Here is a 20,072-nt window from a genome sequence, read left to right as displayed (position 1 = left end):
CCAATCGAGTCAATTGCCAGAAAACATGACATGACCTTTCAGATTCACTGAGCATCAACCATGAGTGGGACTGGCGTGCTTTCCGTTTCAGCGCACCCTCTGCCCCTCCCGCCAACTCCGTCACCCTCAGGGCCCTAAACCCTCCACAAATAATTACTCTCGGTGGAGTCTGCACTCCACAAGACAGAGCCAAAAAAACTTGACTCTGATCTTGACCCATACTTAGGGTACTCTCACTATTAAATAATCCCTCACAGGGGTTTTAATATTTGAACAATTCAGTCACCATAAATTGAAAATGAGCAAGGTCAAGTTCATGTTTAGACATATTCTGTTAGAAATATATGTTATGGACGAAAGCATCCACAGGAAAAAAAAAAACAATGCATTCTGAAAGGTAAAGATGTAGCAATTTCCCACTGAATGCCATTTTTAAACTGTAGGTGAAATGTTGTATGGGCGACATGCTCTTTTATTGGCATTGTGCATAACCTTCAGTTTGCATTAATGAATCTGATTTTATGAAAGATAAAGACAAGATGAGGATAATATTTTTGCATGTTACCACCTAACAGTGCAAGACACATTTATAGCCTGACCGATACTGAATTTTGGGGCCGATAGTGATATCGATATCAGTAGCTTTTTTTCTTAATATAACAAACAATCTTGACACTGATTTCCAAATACTGGAACAATTCATAGCACTTTACTAGTAACTGACCCTGATCCACAAGGGACACTTAAAGCAAGTAACTAAGTAACTATATAACATTGTTCCTCCTACATATAAAAAGTTGAATTCATAGGCAACAAAATACACCATTGCCCTCTTTATTACACTTACGGGTTTTGCTACTACAGCCTTATTTGGTCTGGCATAACCAGCAGTTAATGGTGGCTAATGTAAGCAAATTGTAGTTAGTTGGCTTGTTCATTAGTTCACTGACAATGTCTCTCACCATTTGTTCTACTTTCAGTGTTTCTGCCATATACATGCCATATAGTGTACATGCATACATTTGCCATATACATTTGCAGTAGCACCTCGTCACTACAAAATTATTGCTGCTGCTACAATGTCATATAGTTGCAATTACACAACTCTACAGAGGACTTTGAATTTTAAATTATAAATACAGGAAGAGAGGAAGTGGAGACACGTCAACACCCAGCTGAGGCAAGAGGGAAAGAGACAAAGAAGAGAAAAAGAAAGAAGGAGAAAAGTAGATTTAAACAGCTATCATTAAGTTAGATAGATTTTTATCACCTACTCTCAGACCACCAGCGTACTACATGTGCATACCACCCAGGTACAGTAAAACAAAACCCCTCATAGTTAAACCGGCCATCGGCCATACCGGGATAAAACCCAGTGTTCCTGGTGCATGTGCACGTCAGGTCTACACCACATAAAAGCTACACGAACAGAAATCCAAATCCCATCCAACGTATGGGTCCAAACAGGAAGCCCATGCAATGAAAGCAAGTGCCAAGCACTCAAGGAGCCTCCTGGCTGAAAATGGATATGACAGGCCACTTGTGACAAAATAGGTATTGAAAGGAAATGTATGTTACTCATTATTTTTACCAATGGGAAGACTGTATCAATTAATTGTTCACGCTAAAATAACAAACAATAAAATTACAATATAACAGTAAGCAAATCCCACATACTATTTAATACAATACAATGAACTGTAAGTAAAGCAATCAAAACTGCAAAAATAAAGAAAGCCATCCTTGAAATTCAAACAAGTATGGGTTTATATTGCCTATAAAAATGAGACATCTAAGCAGGGATTTCTATCAAATTTTTTGGTGTCTAAATTTTAGCAGACAATGTCGAAATGTTAGGGGTCAAACAACCAGGTTGAGGCAGTGAGTGGATTAATTCCAGGTTTGTACCACTGTTCTGCATGGTAGCACCTGGTAAAGTCATGGATCACTGAGGATTGTAGCAACTGACGCTCAACAGTGAACTTAAAAAATGTCATCAGCGACCTTAATGGCTGGCCACTGAGCTGTAACCAAGAGACTGTTACTCACTAAAGCACAAAACGATCTCTTCATAAATCAACAGAGCAAAACTGATTTTCTTCAAAATATTTAGCCTGTTTTACAAAAATTACTAACATTTTCCTACATTAGAAAATATTATTAACTTTGGTTTAGTTGCTGTCTAGTTCTATTGCATATGTTAAAAGAACTGTCAATCGATTTGGATAGTGATATCAGGTTACACAGTACTGTGTTTTAAATTGTTGTTTTCTTTGAATGACAGATAGTGGGGGCTGTACATGTATTACCCTATGAAATATAAATTACTGGAGCCCGACCGGTATTGGATTTTTGGGGCTGATGCCGATATTAAGGAGTATAAAAATTCTGATATTGATATATCGGCCGATATATACAGTACTGTGCAAAAGTTTTAGGCTGGAGTGAGAAAATGCTGTAAACTAAGAATGCTTTCAAAATGGAAGTGTTAATAATTTATTTTCATCAATTAACAAAATGCAGTGAATGAAAAGAAGAGAAGAAAATAACTCAGTCCATTGTCTGTTTCATTCAGTCCTGCATCTGTACAGTGATATTGGGATATTTTGGCCAATAAAAGCCCTGTTTGGCCGCCAAGTAAATGAGACAGACCAAGCAATTGGAGTAAAGCTAATGTCCAACAAGAAACAGACTGGTCAAATGTATTATCAATTCTGCTCTAAATCTATGCCAAAAAAGACGAGAAATACCACAAGCTTAGTTTATCACCTGAAATATTGCCTTCAATAAACATCCAAAAGAATAATACCGTCTCTGTTCGCAACTGCACTCACTTCAAAAATCAACCAAATAAAGTGCAGAGCACCTGCTGCCATTTTTCTGCACCCCAGTCCTTATGTTTTCATGCATAGTTGAGTCGCTTGGCCTTGTTTCCATGTCGGAGGTATGGCTTTTTGGCTGCAACTCTTCCATGAAGACCACTTCTGGCCAGACTTTTCCGGACAATGGATGGGTGTACCTGGGTCCCACTGGTTACTGCAAGTTCTGAGCTGATGGCACTGCTGGACATCTTCCGATTTCGAAGGGAAATGAGCTCGATGTGTTTTTCATCTGCTGCACTAAGTTTCCTTGGCTGACCACTGCGTCTACGATCCTCAACGTTGCCCGTTTCTATGTGCTTCTTCAAAAGAGCTTGAACAGCACATCTTGAAACCCCAGTCTGCTTTGAAATCTTTGTCAGGGAGAGACCTTGCTGATGCAGTATAATTCCCTTGTGTCTTGTTGCTGTTCTCAGTCTTGCCATGGTGTATGACCTGTGACATGAAACTGTCTTCCACAACCTCACCTTGGTAGCAGAGTTATCCTACACAGCTGTGTCTGTTTCAATTAATGACTGTTTCAACCTACATGTGAAATTGATGATGTTTGGTATAATTGGTTGATCATACACCTGACTATAATCCTACAAAATCCCTGACTTTGTTCACACTGACTTTATATATATCTAAACTCTTGTGAAAAAGATATGTAATGAAAGCAGGATATTTTACAGTGTAACAATAAACTTTTTTCAGTGCACTAAAACAGTAAATTTCACTGGGAATTAAATACCTATAAAATAAATAACCATAATTAAAAACATAAGATATATATATAAAAATAATTGACTTGAATCAAAACAAAGGACCAAATACACATAAAATGCTGCCTATATAACCTGACCCAGGCATTTCCACTGAATTATTGCTTCTTAATAAAAGTATTCATATCAGAGCATATTGGAGAATATAGGAGCCAATACCGATATATCTGTGATAGGCCAATATCTGCTGAACGATAAATTGGTCTGGCTCTATAAATAACATCTACTTTACATTACTTTTGACCATTTTTTTCTTAAGTATACCAAAGGATTCAAAGTTAATTTTCTACTATTTAGTTTTCCTACTTGTCAACCTTTGTTTTCTTTTTATTTCAAAAAGGAATGAAAATCAAGTGCAGTTAAGTGCAGTTGTGAACAAAGATGGTTTATATATATACCCAACATCACTGTACAGATGCAGGACTGAATGAAACAGACAATGGACTGAGTTATTTTCTTTGCCTCACCTGAGTGGTTGAAGTTGTGCAAAGTGTTGTAATGCAAGTTAGCCAGCTGGTCTTGGATGGGGTACAAAGTACTGACAAAATACTTTACATTCGTTTTGCAAAGCTAAATATTAAATCCAAAATACTTCAGAATTCCTGCTTTTTTCCCCAAGATGATCTACAAGATTACTCCAGTATGTGCGTGCTGCACACCATCCGGGTGGTGCACTAGCACTGTGGAGTTTTTCCTTTTTCTTTGCATATTACAAAAAATAATTTTCAGAATGTATTAATCATTTCAGAATCACAGAATATAATCGCGATTCTCATGAGAATTGATTTATTCACCCACACCTTTTGGCAAAGATAAAATATATAAATAGAGTGCAGGTAGCAAAACAAGAAGATCAAATGTCAGGATATGGATTATTGGTTCTTCTTTTGACTTTGTCTGTTTAGCAAGAAAGAGGATAATAGAGGGACCAGTCACAATCAGAGTAGAATAAGCCTGCTACAATACAAGGTCATGCACATTTAACCCTAAACATTTAGCTTATTCCACTGTCACATCTGCATCACCAAATTAATGTCAAACTACAACACATTTTTTCCTCTGAGGGGGTAAACCTTTGTGACACACAGCAGGGAGGATCCAACAAGCCTCTTTTCATTTGACTCAAAATGAGGAAGGCAGAATGATATGGGGCCAAAAGTCTTATTACAACAATCTTATTTCATGGAGGATACTGCCCTTTCCCCCTTTTTTTGCCTGTGAAGTTGATTTGAAGTCATTGTTAGTCCTTTTGATATGAGGTTGGGTCAGACCAATTTGCCACCTGGTGAGGACGGGGAAGTAGGGAGGTACATTTTTTAATTGTCAGGTCACTTGGTGCAGGGACGAAGATCCTTTGGGCACATTGTCTGTCTTTGTGTGAAGGACCAGCCATCTGAAATTCCCCACCTCATTATGAGAGAGGGAAGATTAATTGACCAGTTCACTAACTGGCAGCCTGAAGACTAGATCAACTTAGCAAGGGAACTCACCAATTAAGACTGGACTACAGCACCTTTTCATATACCAAGGGTAATCCTTTTTATTATCATTAGTCTCTATAGTCCTGTGAGGAAGATCAAGGCTAAGCTGCCCTTTGTCAGAGGCACAAAAAAGACTATAGGGTGTGACAGCATGATTTAATGTTAGTGATAGCACTGGGCTACTCCAAGTGCTGCAGAGCTGGAGTCACCTCAATAAGGTTGCAATAAGTATGCACTTGCATGAGCTAATCAATTTAATTAACAACACTGTAATGGATATGGTCCATATCATTTGTAAATGTCAGTGCAGTTGGTTGTTATTCTTTCCTCGTGAGATTTCTATATTTTCCAATAAATATTCCCAAATAATTTAAACAAACAGGAGGCTTCATACAAGAGCATTATTATTCATTAACAGGAGGTCAGATATATGCACATGAAATCTTTAGGGGACTACAGTCCAAGACTATACTGTACATCATTCCAGGTCACAGAAAATGTGAAGTCATTACAAATATAACAACTTGGTGTGCGTAAAAACCCAATGCGGCAATTCTTTTCATTTTTCAACTGAAGTCCAGGCCAATTTCCTCTATAAACTGCTGCACCAATGTGACATTTTGGCTAAGATTAACTTTAAAATAGCACATTCTTTATTTCCTTTCCCTTATAGCTTTTAACGTTTCTTATCAATCTTTTTCTTGAGATTTCAATTTCAGTGAGAGATGCTGTAACAATCATTCAAAAACACACACACAAGCAGTTGAATTCACACCTGTGATTTTTCAAAAACTACCACGATGAAAGCTTTTCAAAACAGCTTTAAAGTCTTGAGAAGCAAAACAAAGTATGCTTTATTTTCACTGTTATATTTGCCAATTTGATAATACATGGCATATCGGGCCCAAAATGCAGTTTAAATTCTTCAGCAAAAAGGTTGTTGTCAAACCACCATGTGTTATGATAAAACTAACTGGAGGGAATGTCATGACCAGAGAGGTGTCAGAGATCCTGTGCCAACACCTGTCGGTTCCCAGGGAGCTTGCATCTCCAATAACAACACTAACTTTGACATAAAGCATACAACACATCCATACATACACACATAGCTGAATACACACAAACACACACTCTCCGCTTTGTCTTTTGTGCGCACAGAAATGCTTTGAGGGGGAACCGAGTGCTGAAAATATGTCATCATCACTCTCTTCAGGAGGCCATTATGGATAGAAAGCTAATATACTCTACAGATATTCCTGCATCTTTTTTCACCAAGGGTTGCATATCCCTCGTGGGTGATCGGTAAAATTGGTTGACATTTTCCTGGCTGCAATTAACCTTCGATTTGACTCTCAGTTTTGCCTGTCTTCTTTTATTGTCTTCTTGAAAAAGTAGTGAAGGGATGGCTCGGTCTGAAACAGAAGCATTGTTTCCTGATGTTGACCATTTCCTTTTGTGGCCTAATTGTTCTCTTTCCCTGTGGATGACCACCAAATGGAGAGAAGATGTACTTCATCAGTAGGTCATGGCATTCTCTACAGAAGGTTAATACAGTACTGCTCTTTATTGTGTTGTATAAAATACCTTTTGAAATTAAAGATGAGTGCCATTATGTTTTGTTCTTGCTACAACTGGCATATACAGTGCTTTCAGAAAGTATTCAGACCGCTTCACCTTTTTCACATTTTGTTATGATGAAGCCTTATGCCAAAATTGTTTAAATTCATTTTCCCTCATCAATCTTCACTCAATACGCTATAATGACAAAGTGAAAACATAATTTTAGAAATTTTTGCAAATTCAAACTATGTCAATCACATTGTATTCGAGTATTCAGACATTTGACTATGATAGTAAGTTTAGCTCAGACGCCTTCTTTTCTCTTGATCATCTTTGAGATGTTTCTATACCTTGGTTAAAGTCCACCTGTGGTAAATTCAGTTAATCGGACATGATTTGGAAAGGGACACTCCTGTCTATATAAGGTCTCACAGCTGACAATGCATATCATTCCAAAAACCAAGCCATGAGGTGAAGGGACTTCCTGCAGAACTCAGAGACAGGATTGTGTCGAGGCTAAGATCTGGGGAAGGCTACAAAAAAAATTCTGCTGCATTGAAGGCTCCCAAGAGTACAGTGGCCTCCATAATACTTAAATGGAAGAAGTTTGGAAAAACCAGGACTCTTCCTAGAGCTGGCCACCCAGCCAAACTGAGCTATCGAAGGAGAAAGGCCTCAGTGAGAGGTGACAAAGAGCTCAATGGTCACTCTGGCTCAGCTCCAGAGATCCTGTGTAGAGATGAGACAACCATCACTGTAGCTCTCCACTGATCTTGGCTTCAGTGATCATCTGGCATCTTTTCATCCTTTAAATATTTGTGTCTGGTGTTATCTCTATAGATCAGTAGGAATTTTATTTTAATCTTGTACTATATTAGTTGTGCTCGTACAGGTCAGTCACTTGTGTTCATCTGGATTACTGCAATTACAATCATGTATTTTGCTCTATGGCACCCCCCCCCCCATATCCCTTTTACAATGGTTCATTCAGAGGTCAATGACTGCTTGTGTTATGCAGGATATCCTCCTTTAACAACCAGTCTGACAATTTGCACATCCCTCCATCATCTACACTACCTCCCCTGTCAGTCATGAATTGCAGTTTTTATCCCCTTAAATTAGATAAATGTGCTTAAAATTCCTCGTGGTGTTCAGTTTCCTAGATTACAATAAGAGAAGAGACATGCACTGGTTTACAGGATTATACTTAATATCTAACATTAACAGAAATGGACTCTGACTCTGAGTTGGCTGTGTTATAACACAAAGTCTATGAATAAATGTAAAAAAATATATCCATCTATAAAGAAATTTGAAAAATCACAAAATTATAGCTGATTGTAAACAGAACATAACACTGCAGTGATAGCCAGAAGAATACAAAGTTGCCTCACAAGTCATTTCTGCAGGCATCTTCCCACTACTTTGTAAATCAGAGTAACTTGAAGCTTTATTGCTGTTATCTGTAATATGTTCATCATCAAAATCTAAGCTTCTTAGTGAATACCTGATCTGCAATTGCTGCGATACTGTGCTGTGTGGATGCACATAAATAAAATTCCTCCTCTTCTGACTCAGTTCGACTTTATTCTCGACATTTCAACTTTATTCTCCTTTTCTCAGTGCATGATAAAAAAAAAAAAAAATCTTCCTCCTCTCATTTTTTTTCTCATCCATGGCCCTAATACTCCTTCATAGTTTCCACCTCCCTGTTCATTTTTTTTTTTTAATAATTTAAATAAATTACTGAGCAGTAGTATGGTTACTAATTATCTTGATATTTGAACATGTCAAAACACTGTACTCAGGGAAGTTAAAAAATTGTCTTAAGACTTGGAAAATGCTCTATATGTCAGGGAAAAACGATTGTTATTTTGGACACATAGTTTGTAGATAGTAGAATGTGCATTTGAAATATTTGGAATTTCACAATATTGCAGTGATATATTTGATACTATTACAGCTCTAGTTATGGTGTGGTGGGGTGCCAGGCTATGTTGCCCAGAGGGCACTCATTATCGTTCCAGTTACTTGCACTGATGACCAGCAGGCTGCCAGCTCAAACATAAACCAGAAGAAATGGATGCCAATTACAGGAAGCTGTGTACTCAGTAGAGTTTTCTGTGGTACTGCATACATAGTCAGGTGAACACAACACTAGTGTCACTTCATTGTCAACAAGCAGACTTTTGCCCAAGTAACAATGCCCACCCCAGCGATGGCTGACATCCTTACAGACAACTAGTCTGACTTGACAAAAGCTATTTATTTTGATAGTGATCCCCATCAGGGATTTTCACATCTTTTATAAAATCTTTAGTTTTAATTTATTTTTGTTCTTTGTTGTGTTTTTTGTATGAGGCTGATATATTTCTTGTTAGATTTTTGTAATAAAATCAGAACTACTCGGCGAAGTAATATATATTACTTGGTCAAACTGATCATCATCCAAAAGGCAATGTATTTTGGGGTTGTTTCCATCATATCACTTTCATCACCTACTCTCAGGAGTCTCCATCACATCTATGGAGGCATTTTTACAGGTTCTATCCACTGTATGCAGTTGCCACAGCAGTGCATAAAGAGCAGTCTTCTATACAATAATCAATATTTCAATGCATCTTATTCTCCCCACGGTCAGAGATGATTTAATGGCAGGAAAGCTGAGGTCATGTAGTGGTTCAGTGCAGTGCCTGAACATAGCTGACATACATTATTAAAATCCTACGGTCAGAAGGAAGCTCACACTCTATGAAACAACAAGGTGGTAGTGACGCTCATGACTGCAGTTTGAACTCGCACTGAGGATACCAAGCTTAACAGGACAGACTTTTCCCAGAAGACGAGTATTTTTCCAAAACAGCCCATTACATGAAACCTTTCAACTCAGTGTTTCCTAAGACCATATGTATTGGAGGTGTAGGAAAGACTGACTGACAGGCATGATTGAAGTATTCTACAAGTAAAAGTACACCCAATTAAAAATTAGCACATTACTCTTGTTTGCCCACAAACACAATTTCTTATTTAAGTCTTTGTCAAAAGCTTTGGACTTTCTGAATGTTTTGTTACATGAGCTTTTAAATCATTTCTTTTAGCTTATTTCTTATGTGGTTAAATATTTTCTTTCTCCACTTTGGTGACAATGTTGGAACATTTCACTGTTGCATTCATCAGCTGTACAGTATGTGTGGTTAGGTAGGCACATAACTCGCAGCTGCTGCTTAAGCTGGTTTCATGCTTCTGCCTCAAGGTGCACAGTGGTTTTGCTACAGATGCCTCCGACGTAAGGTTTGATTTATAACCATCACATTTCACCTGTGGATTGTCATAGCACCATCATATCACTGGATGGATTTATCATATATTATCAAGCCACGTCATGCTCAAATCATATATACTCAAATGTTTGCATTCATTCATTCACTAGTAATCAGAGAAACAATGGGTATGTCTCCTTAGCTACTAACTATGAAGCTGTTAAAATGCCAGAAACAGAACTAATGAGAGTTTCATGGAGCTATATCCATGTCAAAGCTATTGATGTAGTCACTCGAAGGCCAGTGGTAATAAATGAGACCAGCAGAACTAAATGAGAAGCCTGCAGGCCTGGGCTGGTATCTCAAATTCCTAGTTTAGCAAGTCACCAGATATGAAAAACTGCCTTGCTTCAAGAGTATGAGTCCTGGGCTAGTATAACACAGGTTGACATTTTAGAGAGACTAATTAACTTGGCTTTTACAAGCATTTCTAGATTGGTAACATGCCTGGACTAGCACCCTGGTATACCTCGGCTGGGATAACCAGTCGATGTGATTGAAGCACATTTACTGGTCCATTGGTCACATCTATTTTGCGAATGGTTAAGTTTTAACTCTTGAATCAGCCCCACCACCACCAAAAAAATAAATGGTATTACTGTTGTGACCATTGTGATATATTACCACTTCAACAAAAGTTTCTGTTGAATCTCCACGTAAGTTGCATACAGATCAAGGAGATTAGTATTTTGTGAATGTGATAAGAATGCCCTTTTGTTCAGTTATGGCACAATGTTAACATGATACTTAAAAAAAGAGAAAAAAAGATTCTTAAGGAATCTGTATACAACAGAGTGATACATTCAGATTAGTACTGTGAAAAAAGCGCAGATTTAAACAAGGTTACAAAGGCTTGTGCCCTTATTTAACAGAGGTACAGGCTACAAACAAAGATGGCATCATGATCCAGTACCATGCCCCAAATGTCCTAGCCCTGGTACACAGCTAGGGCGAGGTTATACAGAGCCTCAGATCTCATAGGGCTGGAGTGCTGGCTCAACGTCAATCACAGTAATGTTAGCTGACACATTGGTGAGGGTGGTGACAGGGCAAGGTTATGTGTCACTGTACGCTCATGGCCTGCATGAAGACCAGGACTGCCAGAGCTCTGTCTCATGCGAGGGGTCACCCTTAGGGTTGGAGAACCAAATTAATACACCCCACTACAGTTGTCCTGCACCTATCAACAAACTGCTCTGCCAGTCCCCTGGCTGAAGGCCTTCCTTGCCTGAAATTACACCCATAGCAGCCCGAAACACACCATCATTGACATGCCATGATAATATGTAATGATGCTTGCTTTTCAGCCACCAAGTTTGCCCTCAAATTTGACCCTTGATCACTCTTTGTATTATTTTGGGGATCCTAAACACAGAAGTGAACTGGCTGAGGACCTTGACTACAGATTTTGTAAAGATTGCACACAGTGGATAAGCAGCTGTGTTGACTGACCAGAAAAAATGCTAAAGTACATATTGTAGGTTGTTTATTTTTTTACACCCATATGTCCTGCAACATTGTCATGAGCTGTCTGAATCACTGATACCCTAAACTTTGAAGGCAACTTCAACAGAGTAATGTTGAACAATCTTTATCAGCTGTTGCTTGGTACAATGCTCCAGCAACTCATCAGAGGGAGACTGAATTAAATCTTTTACCACAACCATCAACCAAATCCAACAACCTTGATAATGAAATCGAGGTAAACTCTACTAAACCTTTGCACTATGCAACAAGTGGCCAAAAAAACAAAATAACTAAGTCTCCCCATCCTAAACTAACTAGCAAAATTAACTAACTAACTAATTGACTAATTACTGCAGCTTTAATTAATGACATTTGAGCTTATGAAGATTTCAAAAAACCAAATGGGTAAATGCACATTTGTCAAAATCCAAGCTGTTTTTGTTAGTTCCATAAAATGTCTTCCTGAAATATACAAACAAACACATTCATTTTGTCATTTTCCAACTTCAAAACTTAATTTGAAGGAATCAAATTAATGTACAATATATTTTCTCAGTCTATGCAGAACTTCTAGAACAACTAATTTACTAACATTAATGCAAACCCAGCTAAACCTGTTATCACTCATACAATGTTGTAGAGTTACCGTATATCACAACATGAGACCTAAACATGCAGTGATGATGTGTTGGTTTCAATGTTCCTCTACTGGTGATGGATTGTTGAATTAGGCCCCTCTGACTTATGAATCACGTTCACCTGGGCAGTTGACATTTAATCAATAAACATCTGAACTGCTGCCATGACCCTGAGCCATAAGGATTCAATTTGGTTTCCGTGTACCAACTACTGCAGGACCCCCACGGATTTCTGAGACAAACCTCCAGTCACCTGTGGTTCGTGTCAACATCCCCCAAGCAGATGAAAACAATAATCTTATGCTCTATTTTTTGCAAGACAAATAATCAAATGTTTCTTGCAGTGTATGTCAAAAGGGTGTAATCAGGCCTGTGTCAACACTTCAGTAACAATGAAAAGAATTACCAATGTTGACATGAAAGATTTACGCTTGTTCATTATAAATTCATTTGCCTTCAATACCACCTTAAAAAAAAGCACAAGACTCCCTGTAAGTAGTCTAAATGTGATGGAAATCCGAGGTCTCCAAACTGGCTTGAGCCTAAATTTTAGGGAGAATCAGTGGGAATATTTAAATGATTCACCTAATGAAGTATTTTTATTTATATCTATCACTTCACAGTTAACACCAATTCATAAAAAATGCAATTTCTTTTTGCATTTTAAAGTTTTATCAAAGAAATTGTGAATGGAGCGTACTGCGTATCTGAAGCCAGCTGTTGTGCATAGATAATGTAACATCGACATATATGCGGTTTTTGTTTTGTCTTTTTAGGAACAGAAGTTCTTTAACTTAATATTTGTAAAAGGGAAAATGTGTCACAAATTGATCAAATAACAACAGAAAAAAACACTATTTTTATTTAAAACAAGATACTGGAACATGATATACTGTACTGTGGCCACACAGCAATGAGTTCATGTCACATACATGAATCTTTCACCTCAATAAATATTTAATCTTTGTTCTGAATCATTTAAAGCAAAGCCCTTTCTGTTGTTCTTAGGGCAACATGTGCATGCAGTGTACACGGTTTTATCCCCACTTCTCCATCACTCCCCCCCTCCTCTCTCTCTCCCCGTCTCCCTCTCTCTCTCTCCCTCTCTCTCCCTCTCTCTCTCTCTCTCTGTCAGTTGGACAAGCTGCTCAGTGGCCCTGAAATATGGCAAATTATGCCGCTCTGTTGATCATCGCTCAGCGTTACACCCTGAATCTGAATGCAATGTAAATGATATGATTCCCTCTAAGGCAACATTAACTTTACTATCATTCAGCTTTTTCAAGTGCAAAGGTTGACTTCATGAGACAATGAAGTCAACAGTAAGGTTCACTTTAACTTAACGCAGTGGCTTTGCCGGCACATGAACATACACTAACGAAAACAATTTCTGAGCGATCATGGTTTAAAGGGCAACAGTAAAAAGCACATGAGATCAATGACTGTGATACTTTTAATTAAGAGTTTGGTTTATATTCCTAAACAGTCACTGTGAGTTGACTATGCTGTCGAGTTAAAGGAGTCAACTGGAGGTCATTTGTGGTTTCTGGCTGAGTGGGTATGCATATGTGGAAAGAAACACTAGAATATGCATGACTGCTATTAACTTCATGTTTAACCAGTCTTGCTTGAAGCTAAGCCCTGTGTGTGTGTGTGTGTGTGTGTATATATATATATATATATATATATATATATCTATATATATATATATATATATATATATATATATATATATATACATACTGTATTTCATAGAAGGCAAGACCATAACCACTGAATATAAGAAACATGCTGTATCCTTGATAAATTAATTGTTCCAGCCACAACCCAAATGAAAGCTTATTTACACAAGTTCTTTAAGTCCAAACGTTTGCCGACTGCATTGGAAAATATTGTGTATCAGTTGAAAGATCTGCTGCAAACATTTGCACACCGTTTTTGTTCTATTTAAGAAAACCAAGAATCTTAGTTTTTCAAATTTTGAAAAATTCACCGCAAACCTCATAATTTGTCACAGAAATCATTACTTCCATCTTCCACAGAACAGAAAATGGTGCCATTAATTATGTCTCTGTAGACTGTTATCATTATCTGTCCATTTAGCAGCACACAAGGCTAATATCTCCATTACTGATCCATTTTACAACACACTGCACTTGTTAACCATACTGCTGTTTATACAACATTTGTTCCTGTGTAGAGAAATGCTGGCTGTACCCTATGTACTCTATTTGTAATATACAAATAACTAAGATGAATGCTTCCATTATGGGTATTATGTCAACTTATCTTTCTTCCTATCCACTTCAAGCCTGTTTGCCACCACATTAAAAGCCTCATAATAAGGTTACTACATTTAACCTGAGATTGTGTTCATGTTAGCCAGGTGCGGTTATGTCACTTTGTGTTGTTTTGTGTCAAAAAAAATGTGTACCTTGTGATGTATCCATCCTCCCAATGTCATTTTCAACTGACAAAGAAGCTTCAGTAGCAGCTGGTATGAGCAGTTATGACTGACTTAAAACAATTTGTAAAGCTGCTTTGATCTCATCCAAGCATATGACCATTTTGTGTCGAGCTACCTAGCTACATAGGAAGATGTTGGCCTTAGTCTCAATCCCACTTACAAAACCCTGATTGGTCAATTGTTTCTATAAAACAAATGGAAACAGCTTTCATTGAGCACAACACCATCAACAGGCATAACCAACACAAGACCCATTTCAATTGCTGAACAAATGATAATGAGGGGCGATGAGGTTTATAAAGTGACCATTGTGAGAGCCCAATGCATTGCAACTTGTGAACAGATACACAAGTGAAAAAGACAGCCAACAGATTAAAAAAATCAAATGAATATATTCACAAATTTGACAATATATATGCCACATTTAAACACACACTGCAGATAAAGAAAACCCAAGGTAAAAACAGATTACCTGTTAGTTCACCAAGACCATCAAACTATATTTGGCGCTTGTGCTGAGTGGGCAGTACTGTTTGAAATTCCTAGGAAGATGCAGAATACAAGAAAAACAATCCAACATAGAGCTATAGTCTGCTATTGCTCAACAGCAGTATAACAAGCTCTCAAAACCTAATGTGTGTTTTCAATAATAAAATTTCACACTGCAACCACCATGAAACAGTCTTGTTCATTTCTAGCTGATGTTGTCCTCTCATATTTGCAAAAGCCAACTAAATTATCGAGACAATAACTAAGCAGAAAATCAGTGAGATATAAAATTCAGAAATTTGATTATACACACTGGAGAAGATTTGATAATTAATGGTGGAATTATACTTGTGCATCATGGTCTGTGCATCATCAAGCCTACAGATTCACTCCACCACAGCAGCGTTTGATGGATATGTTGTGCATTATCAGGCCATATTGTACTTTACCTTAAGTAACATTCTTACATTCACTTTTTGATAAGAGCAACAAGAGGATGGTTTGCCTAGAATAGGTAACAACTGCACTGGAATCATTCAGCCTAAGTAACCATGTCTACATTCTTTCATTCACTGCAACAGAGAGCAAAAATCACAGCGGACAGTATGTACATTAACCAAAGCAGAAGATTACAGAGCCTTACATCATGTTGTCTTCAATCACTACCAGTATTAGAAACTTTGAGAAAACAAATACATCCCATGCTGACCAGTCACGATTCCTACAATCTCAACATGGTCATAAACTCCACACACAAACCCCACCGATACACAGAAGAGATTCTTTACCATTCAGAACACAGATCTATCTTGTCCCTTATACACTGATGTGGCCTTAAGTCGGCCTTGGTGTTACATTCCACAAAGATTTCCACATTTTAAGGTCATTATATCATAATTCCTATTCAGTTAGGACAAAAAACATCACTGACAAGAGACAAATGCCAAACAGTATGGATAATTAAAATTTAAACAGGACATCTGGTCACTCTTATAGTATTGCACTCTGTGTCCAACCTCTCACTTGCAGTCTCTGTGTCACCCTGTCTCTAGCACAAACAACTACAACAGCTTGAAAAGCTGCCAATGAAAAGGTGCTTTCTTGACTCTTTGTAGACTGGTTATGGCACAGTTCAATGAGCCATGCGAAAAACGTTCCACAATAACACCAACTACTAAACCAATATCATGGTCTGTGTGTCAACAATACAACTTACCTCATCACCTCTGTCTTTCTGCCCCAGGTGCTCTCTTTCTCCATCTGAAACTCTGATGCCTGTTTTGACAACAACAATTTCATACTTTTATATTTTGTTTGTGCACTTAATGCAAATTACCAAAAAAGACGTACTGTGCAATGATTAGACAAATCACAAATAATTGTCATGTTTAATAAAATTAAGTTCAGTCTAAATTCTCACCTGTTCAGTCTTCTCTCCCTGCATGGCTTTTTATCTTTTTCCTTCTGATACTGCACCTGTTTAGACCATAGGAGAGCATCAATATTAATGTCATGCACATGCATGCTTAATTTATTTACTATTAGGTCAACCTTATTTTGAACTGTAGCATGTTTCTGGCACAGCACTATTACTATGAGGCACTGTTTACCACTGCACAGTGAGCTGCAGCACAACAAGTAGTAGTAGTTGGTACTGTTAAGTGTATACTTTTTTGTAAAGTGTATACTTTACAGTACCAATTAACTAACACAGCTCCCAAATAGTAGCTTCTTCTACTTTTCTTCAACAACAGCCTTGCATATTATTCTGGTTCACTCTGAAGTTTTTCCTTCTATAAGCACAGACTGGAAGAAATCTAGCTAACTCCACAACAAAGCCAAACAAAAACAACATGACAAGACAATTTACCTCAGTTTTTAAACATCAGTGTGCTGTATAATGAAGAGTTCAAAAATAAAGAATATAAGATTCAAATAAAATTGAATGGTTTTTAAGTTGGCCAATGTGTGGGACATGGCCTAATATCTAAGGAGATATGTGGAGACCAAGGCTAGTTGGGAGCCAGTGGTCCACTGATCGGCTACATGACATAGGCATCTTTTGATGGATCAGTATTAATTATATCAACCCTGATCCATTTCCAATCCTTTGTTTGTCACAATACATCAGCTGTAAAAATGCCAAGCTGTGATTGTGCCATTAAGACACAAAAGAAACAAACAGCATTGTGAGTCTAAATCCTGTCAACCATATTAAACTGTAAAATACTGCATGTCACATACACAATATTACGGGAAACTATCAAAGTGGAGCTCTTTAGATGTAAAGCATTTAACTCCTACACCAATTTTAATGCAATATTGACAGATATTTAGTATTAACCGAGGGAAAACAGACTGTTTTCAGGACATCCCCACTCTGCATAAGAGAAACTTTAAAAATCTTGGGAGGGCGAATGTTTCATATATAAGAATGCTTTATGAGATTTATAATCTTTTTGCCTTGCATTGTTGAAATGACACCTTTATAGTTTCATACAGTAGGAATACCCCTGTGCACCCAGTCAGGTCAACAACAAAATCACGTTTTACTTAATTTTTCCCCACAATGATTAAAAAAAAAAAAAAAAAAAACATTTTCTGTTGGCTAAAGTTAAACTAAGGTAAGTTAGCAGTATCTTAAAATAAGCTAGCATCTTTCTTATGATAAGGCTAGCTTATCTTGACTAATGTCACTCCATATTTAGCTTGGTTAGCCATGAAGTTATCGATTGAAGTTATATTTCTGCTCTCTAATTAGGGGAACATTTCAATATAAGACACGCCTACGTTTATAGGCAACGTTTTAAGACTATAAATCGTAATTTGCTTACCACTTCTCGACCGGCCCACCGCTCCGCCTCTGTGTGCCAACAAGGCCTCAGCATACAGGTGTTTCAGGAGACTGATTGGCAAGGCATAAGAGACTAGTCCAAGTTAAGCACTGTCTCAAACCCCTTAAGGACATACATTTCAAAGTACTGGTAATTTTCATGTCCGCCTCATATTTAAATTAGGCCCAGAGTCCCCTTTATGTAAACTAAAGTTGTGTATGTCATGGAAGGATCAGCAACTACATTCATTTAAATTAATGCGGGCTGTTCAGAATTGACCAATCAGGCGGGACGTTTGTCACGCTGCAAGGTACGCAAGGTACGCAAGGTACGCAAGGTACGCAAAGACGCACGAACTTCAACAACTGTGGAGGACAGAGGAGGCATTTTAAAAATTCACCTCCTATATGTCTATATTACCCTGTGTTGTTTTTATAGTTTATTCTGTCTTAACAAGAGACATTCAATTATAAGTCATTTGTAATTCAGTGTAATTTTTTTCAGTGTGGTATGTATTTATTTGTAGCCTTGATTTGGAATCAATTTTTGGATGTTACTCCAACTATTTTTAATCGATTTCAGTCTGTTAGCGCATACCTTTTAGTAACATGGGGTTTCAGATCATTACTGCAGAACAGTGTATATGTATATATATATATATACAGTGTTTTAGTGTATATGTAACCTAGACAGTTCACAAACAGCTTTTCCTTCGTGTCTTTGGAAGGTGGTAGTGGAAGAGTAATGCCCTTTCATGTGTCTTACATGGGATAACATATTTTTTGCATGCTAGCTGCAAGATGGATAACCATGGATGTCCCAGGATAACATGAACTGCTGTTGGTTTGTTATATCTAATTTTTGTAATACACTGAGATAAAGACCTCTCCTCTAGTAGAACATGGGGGAGATTCTCTAAGAGGCAGCTGAAGAAGGAAAAACAGACATGTTTTCATGAGCTGGACTCTGGAGTTTTACTCCTGGTGACTTTCAATCTAAATAAACTTTAAGCTATAGTGGAGGAAATTGCTATGGTCAAAGTTTTTCACAGGGTAAAAACCTGTTGTACAACGGCCAGAATAACCACATAGTGCTGACAGTTGTTTCAGCTCACCCTGGAGTTTAGTGCAGTAATTGAGCTGATTAAATGTTTTTTATTGATTGGGAAGGCTATATGCTGGCTCATACCTTTCTTCCTGATAGTGTTCACCATGCAGGATGTGGTACAGATTGCAGACAAGAGTGCTCATATATGGTATCTATTTTTGTGATGGCATCCACCAGGTGATTCAACATTGCTGTCATTTTTTTGGGATAAACTACCAAACTGATAATCCCATACCTGTTAACAATAGCAATAAATAACAAAGTAGGAAATAATGCTTTGCCCCTTGCAAAAATGGTTCAGCATCAGTTTCTCTGATCTGATAAGCAACTCTGATGAAGTGACGTGAAAGATCAATAGCCCCATCTAGTGGTTTAAGAATGTCCCACCATTACACAGACCTTTATGCCTCTTGTTCTTTCCCTTGAGACACAGGAACCAATATTCACATTCTAGCTTCCTCTCATCCCAGGCTAAATACTGTTGCTGTCTTCACCAATATTGTAAGAAAGTTGCTAAATTTCAATTAGTGTATAAAGTAAGAAAGGAATTCTCATATGCTATTTTTATATTATACAGCATCAGTTATAAGTTGTAGATTTTGAGAAGTGATGGTGTACTAGGTCAATTTTAGTGCAGAGCTGTAAGCCATACCAAAAAATGTTGAGCACATCATTAAATTCTCTGAGATCTTGTGCTCTGAAGTCCTACATGCTTTCAAACACATTTAATTTTCCTATACATACAGGAACTGTGCTCTATGTACAAATCAGAAAAGTCACAAATGGTACAACAGTGGCCAAAGTCAGAATTTAAAAAGTCATTTTCAGTGGTTTGGCATCTGAATGTGAATAGGTATTGTCACATATGTGGGAAAACCTTTACCTACAGTGTGTATCCACACTAGCAAACATTCAGTTGTCAGTTTATTAGGTCCATCTAGCTCAACCTAGCTATGCAGCCTAATACAACAGCTCTACAATAAATCCTCCTTATGAAGGTTATAATGTTCAGCTTTTGTTGAAACTGTTTTAGAGAGCTGCTGATTCAACATACTGATCGTTTTGG

General features: G+C 37.6%; 1 long non-coding RNA gene across 1 annotated transcript in view; it reads right to left on the bottom strand.

The window, feature by feature from the left end:
• LOC130176578 (uncharacterized) overlaps nucleotides 1–16,542 on the bottom strand; it is a 140,470-nt gene extending 123,928 nt beyond the window's left edge. Inside the window, exons 1-2 of the long non-coding RNA XR_008828890.1 lie at nucleotides 16,486–16,542; nucleotides 16,282–16,340 (exon numbers count right to left, since the gene is read on the bottom strand). This is a non-coding gene — a long non-coding RNA (uncharacterized LOC130176578). The remainder of the gene's footprint in view (nucleotides 1–16,281; nucleotides 16,341–16,485) is intronic.
• Nucleotides 16,543–20,072: the final 3,530 nt, after the last annotated feature.

The sequence above is a fragment of the Seriola aureovittata genome, chromosome 10, assembly GCF_021018895.1.
Source record: "Seriola aureovittata isolate HTS-2021-v1 ecotype China chromosome 10, ASM2101889v1, whole genome shotgun sequence".
Lineage (NCBI taxonomy): Eukaryota > Metazoa > Chordata > Actinopteri > Carangiformes > Carangidae > Seriola > Seriola aureovittata.
The sequence above is the reverse complement of the archived record's forward strand: the minus strand, read 5'-3'. Positions and strand labels throughout refer to the sequence as shown.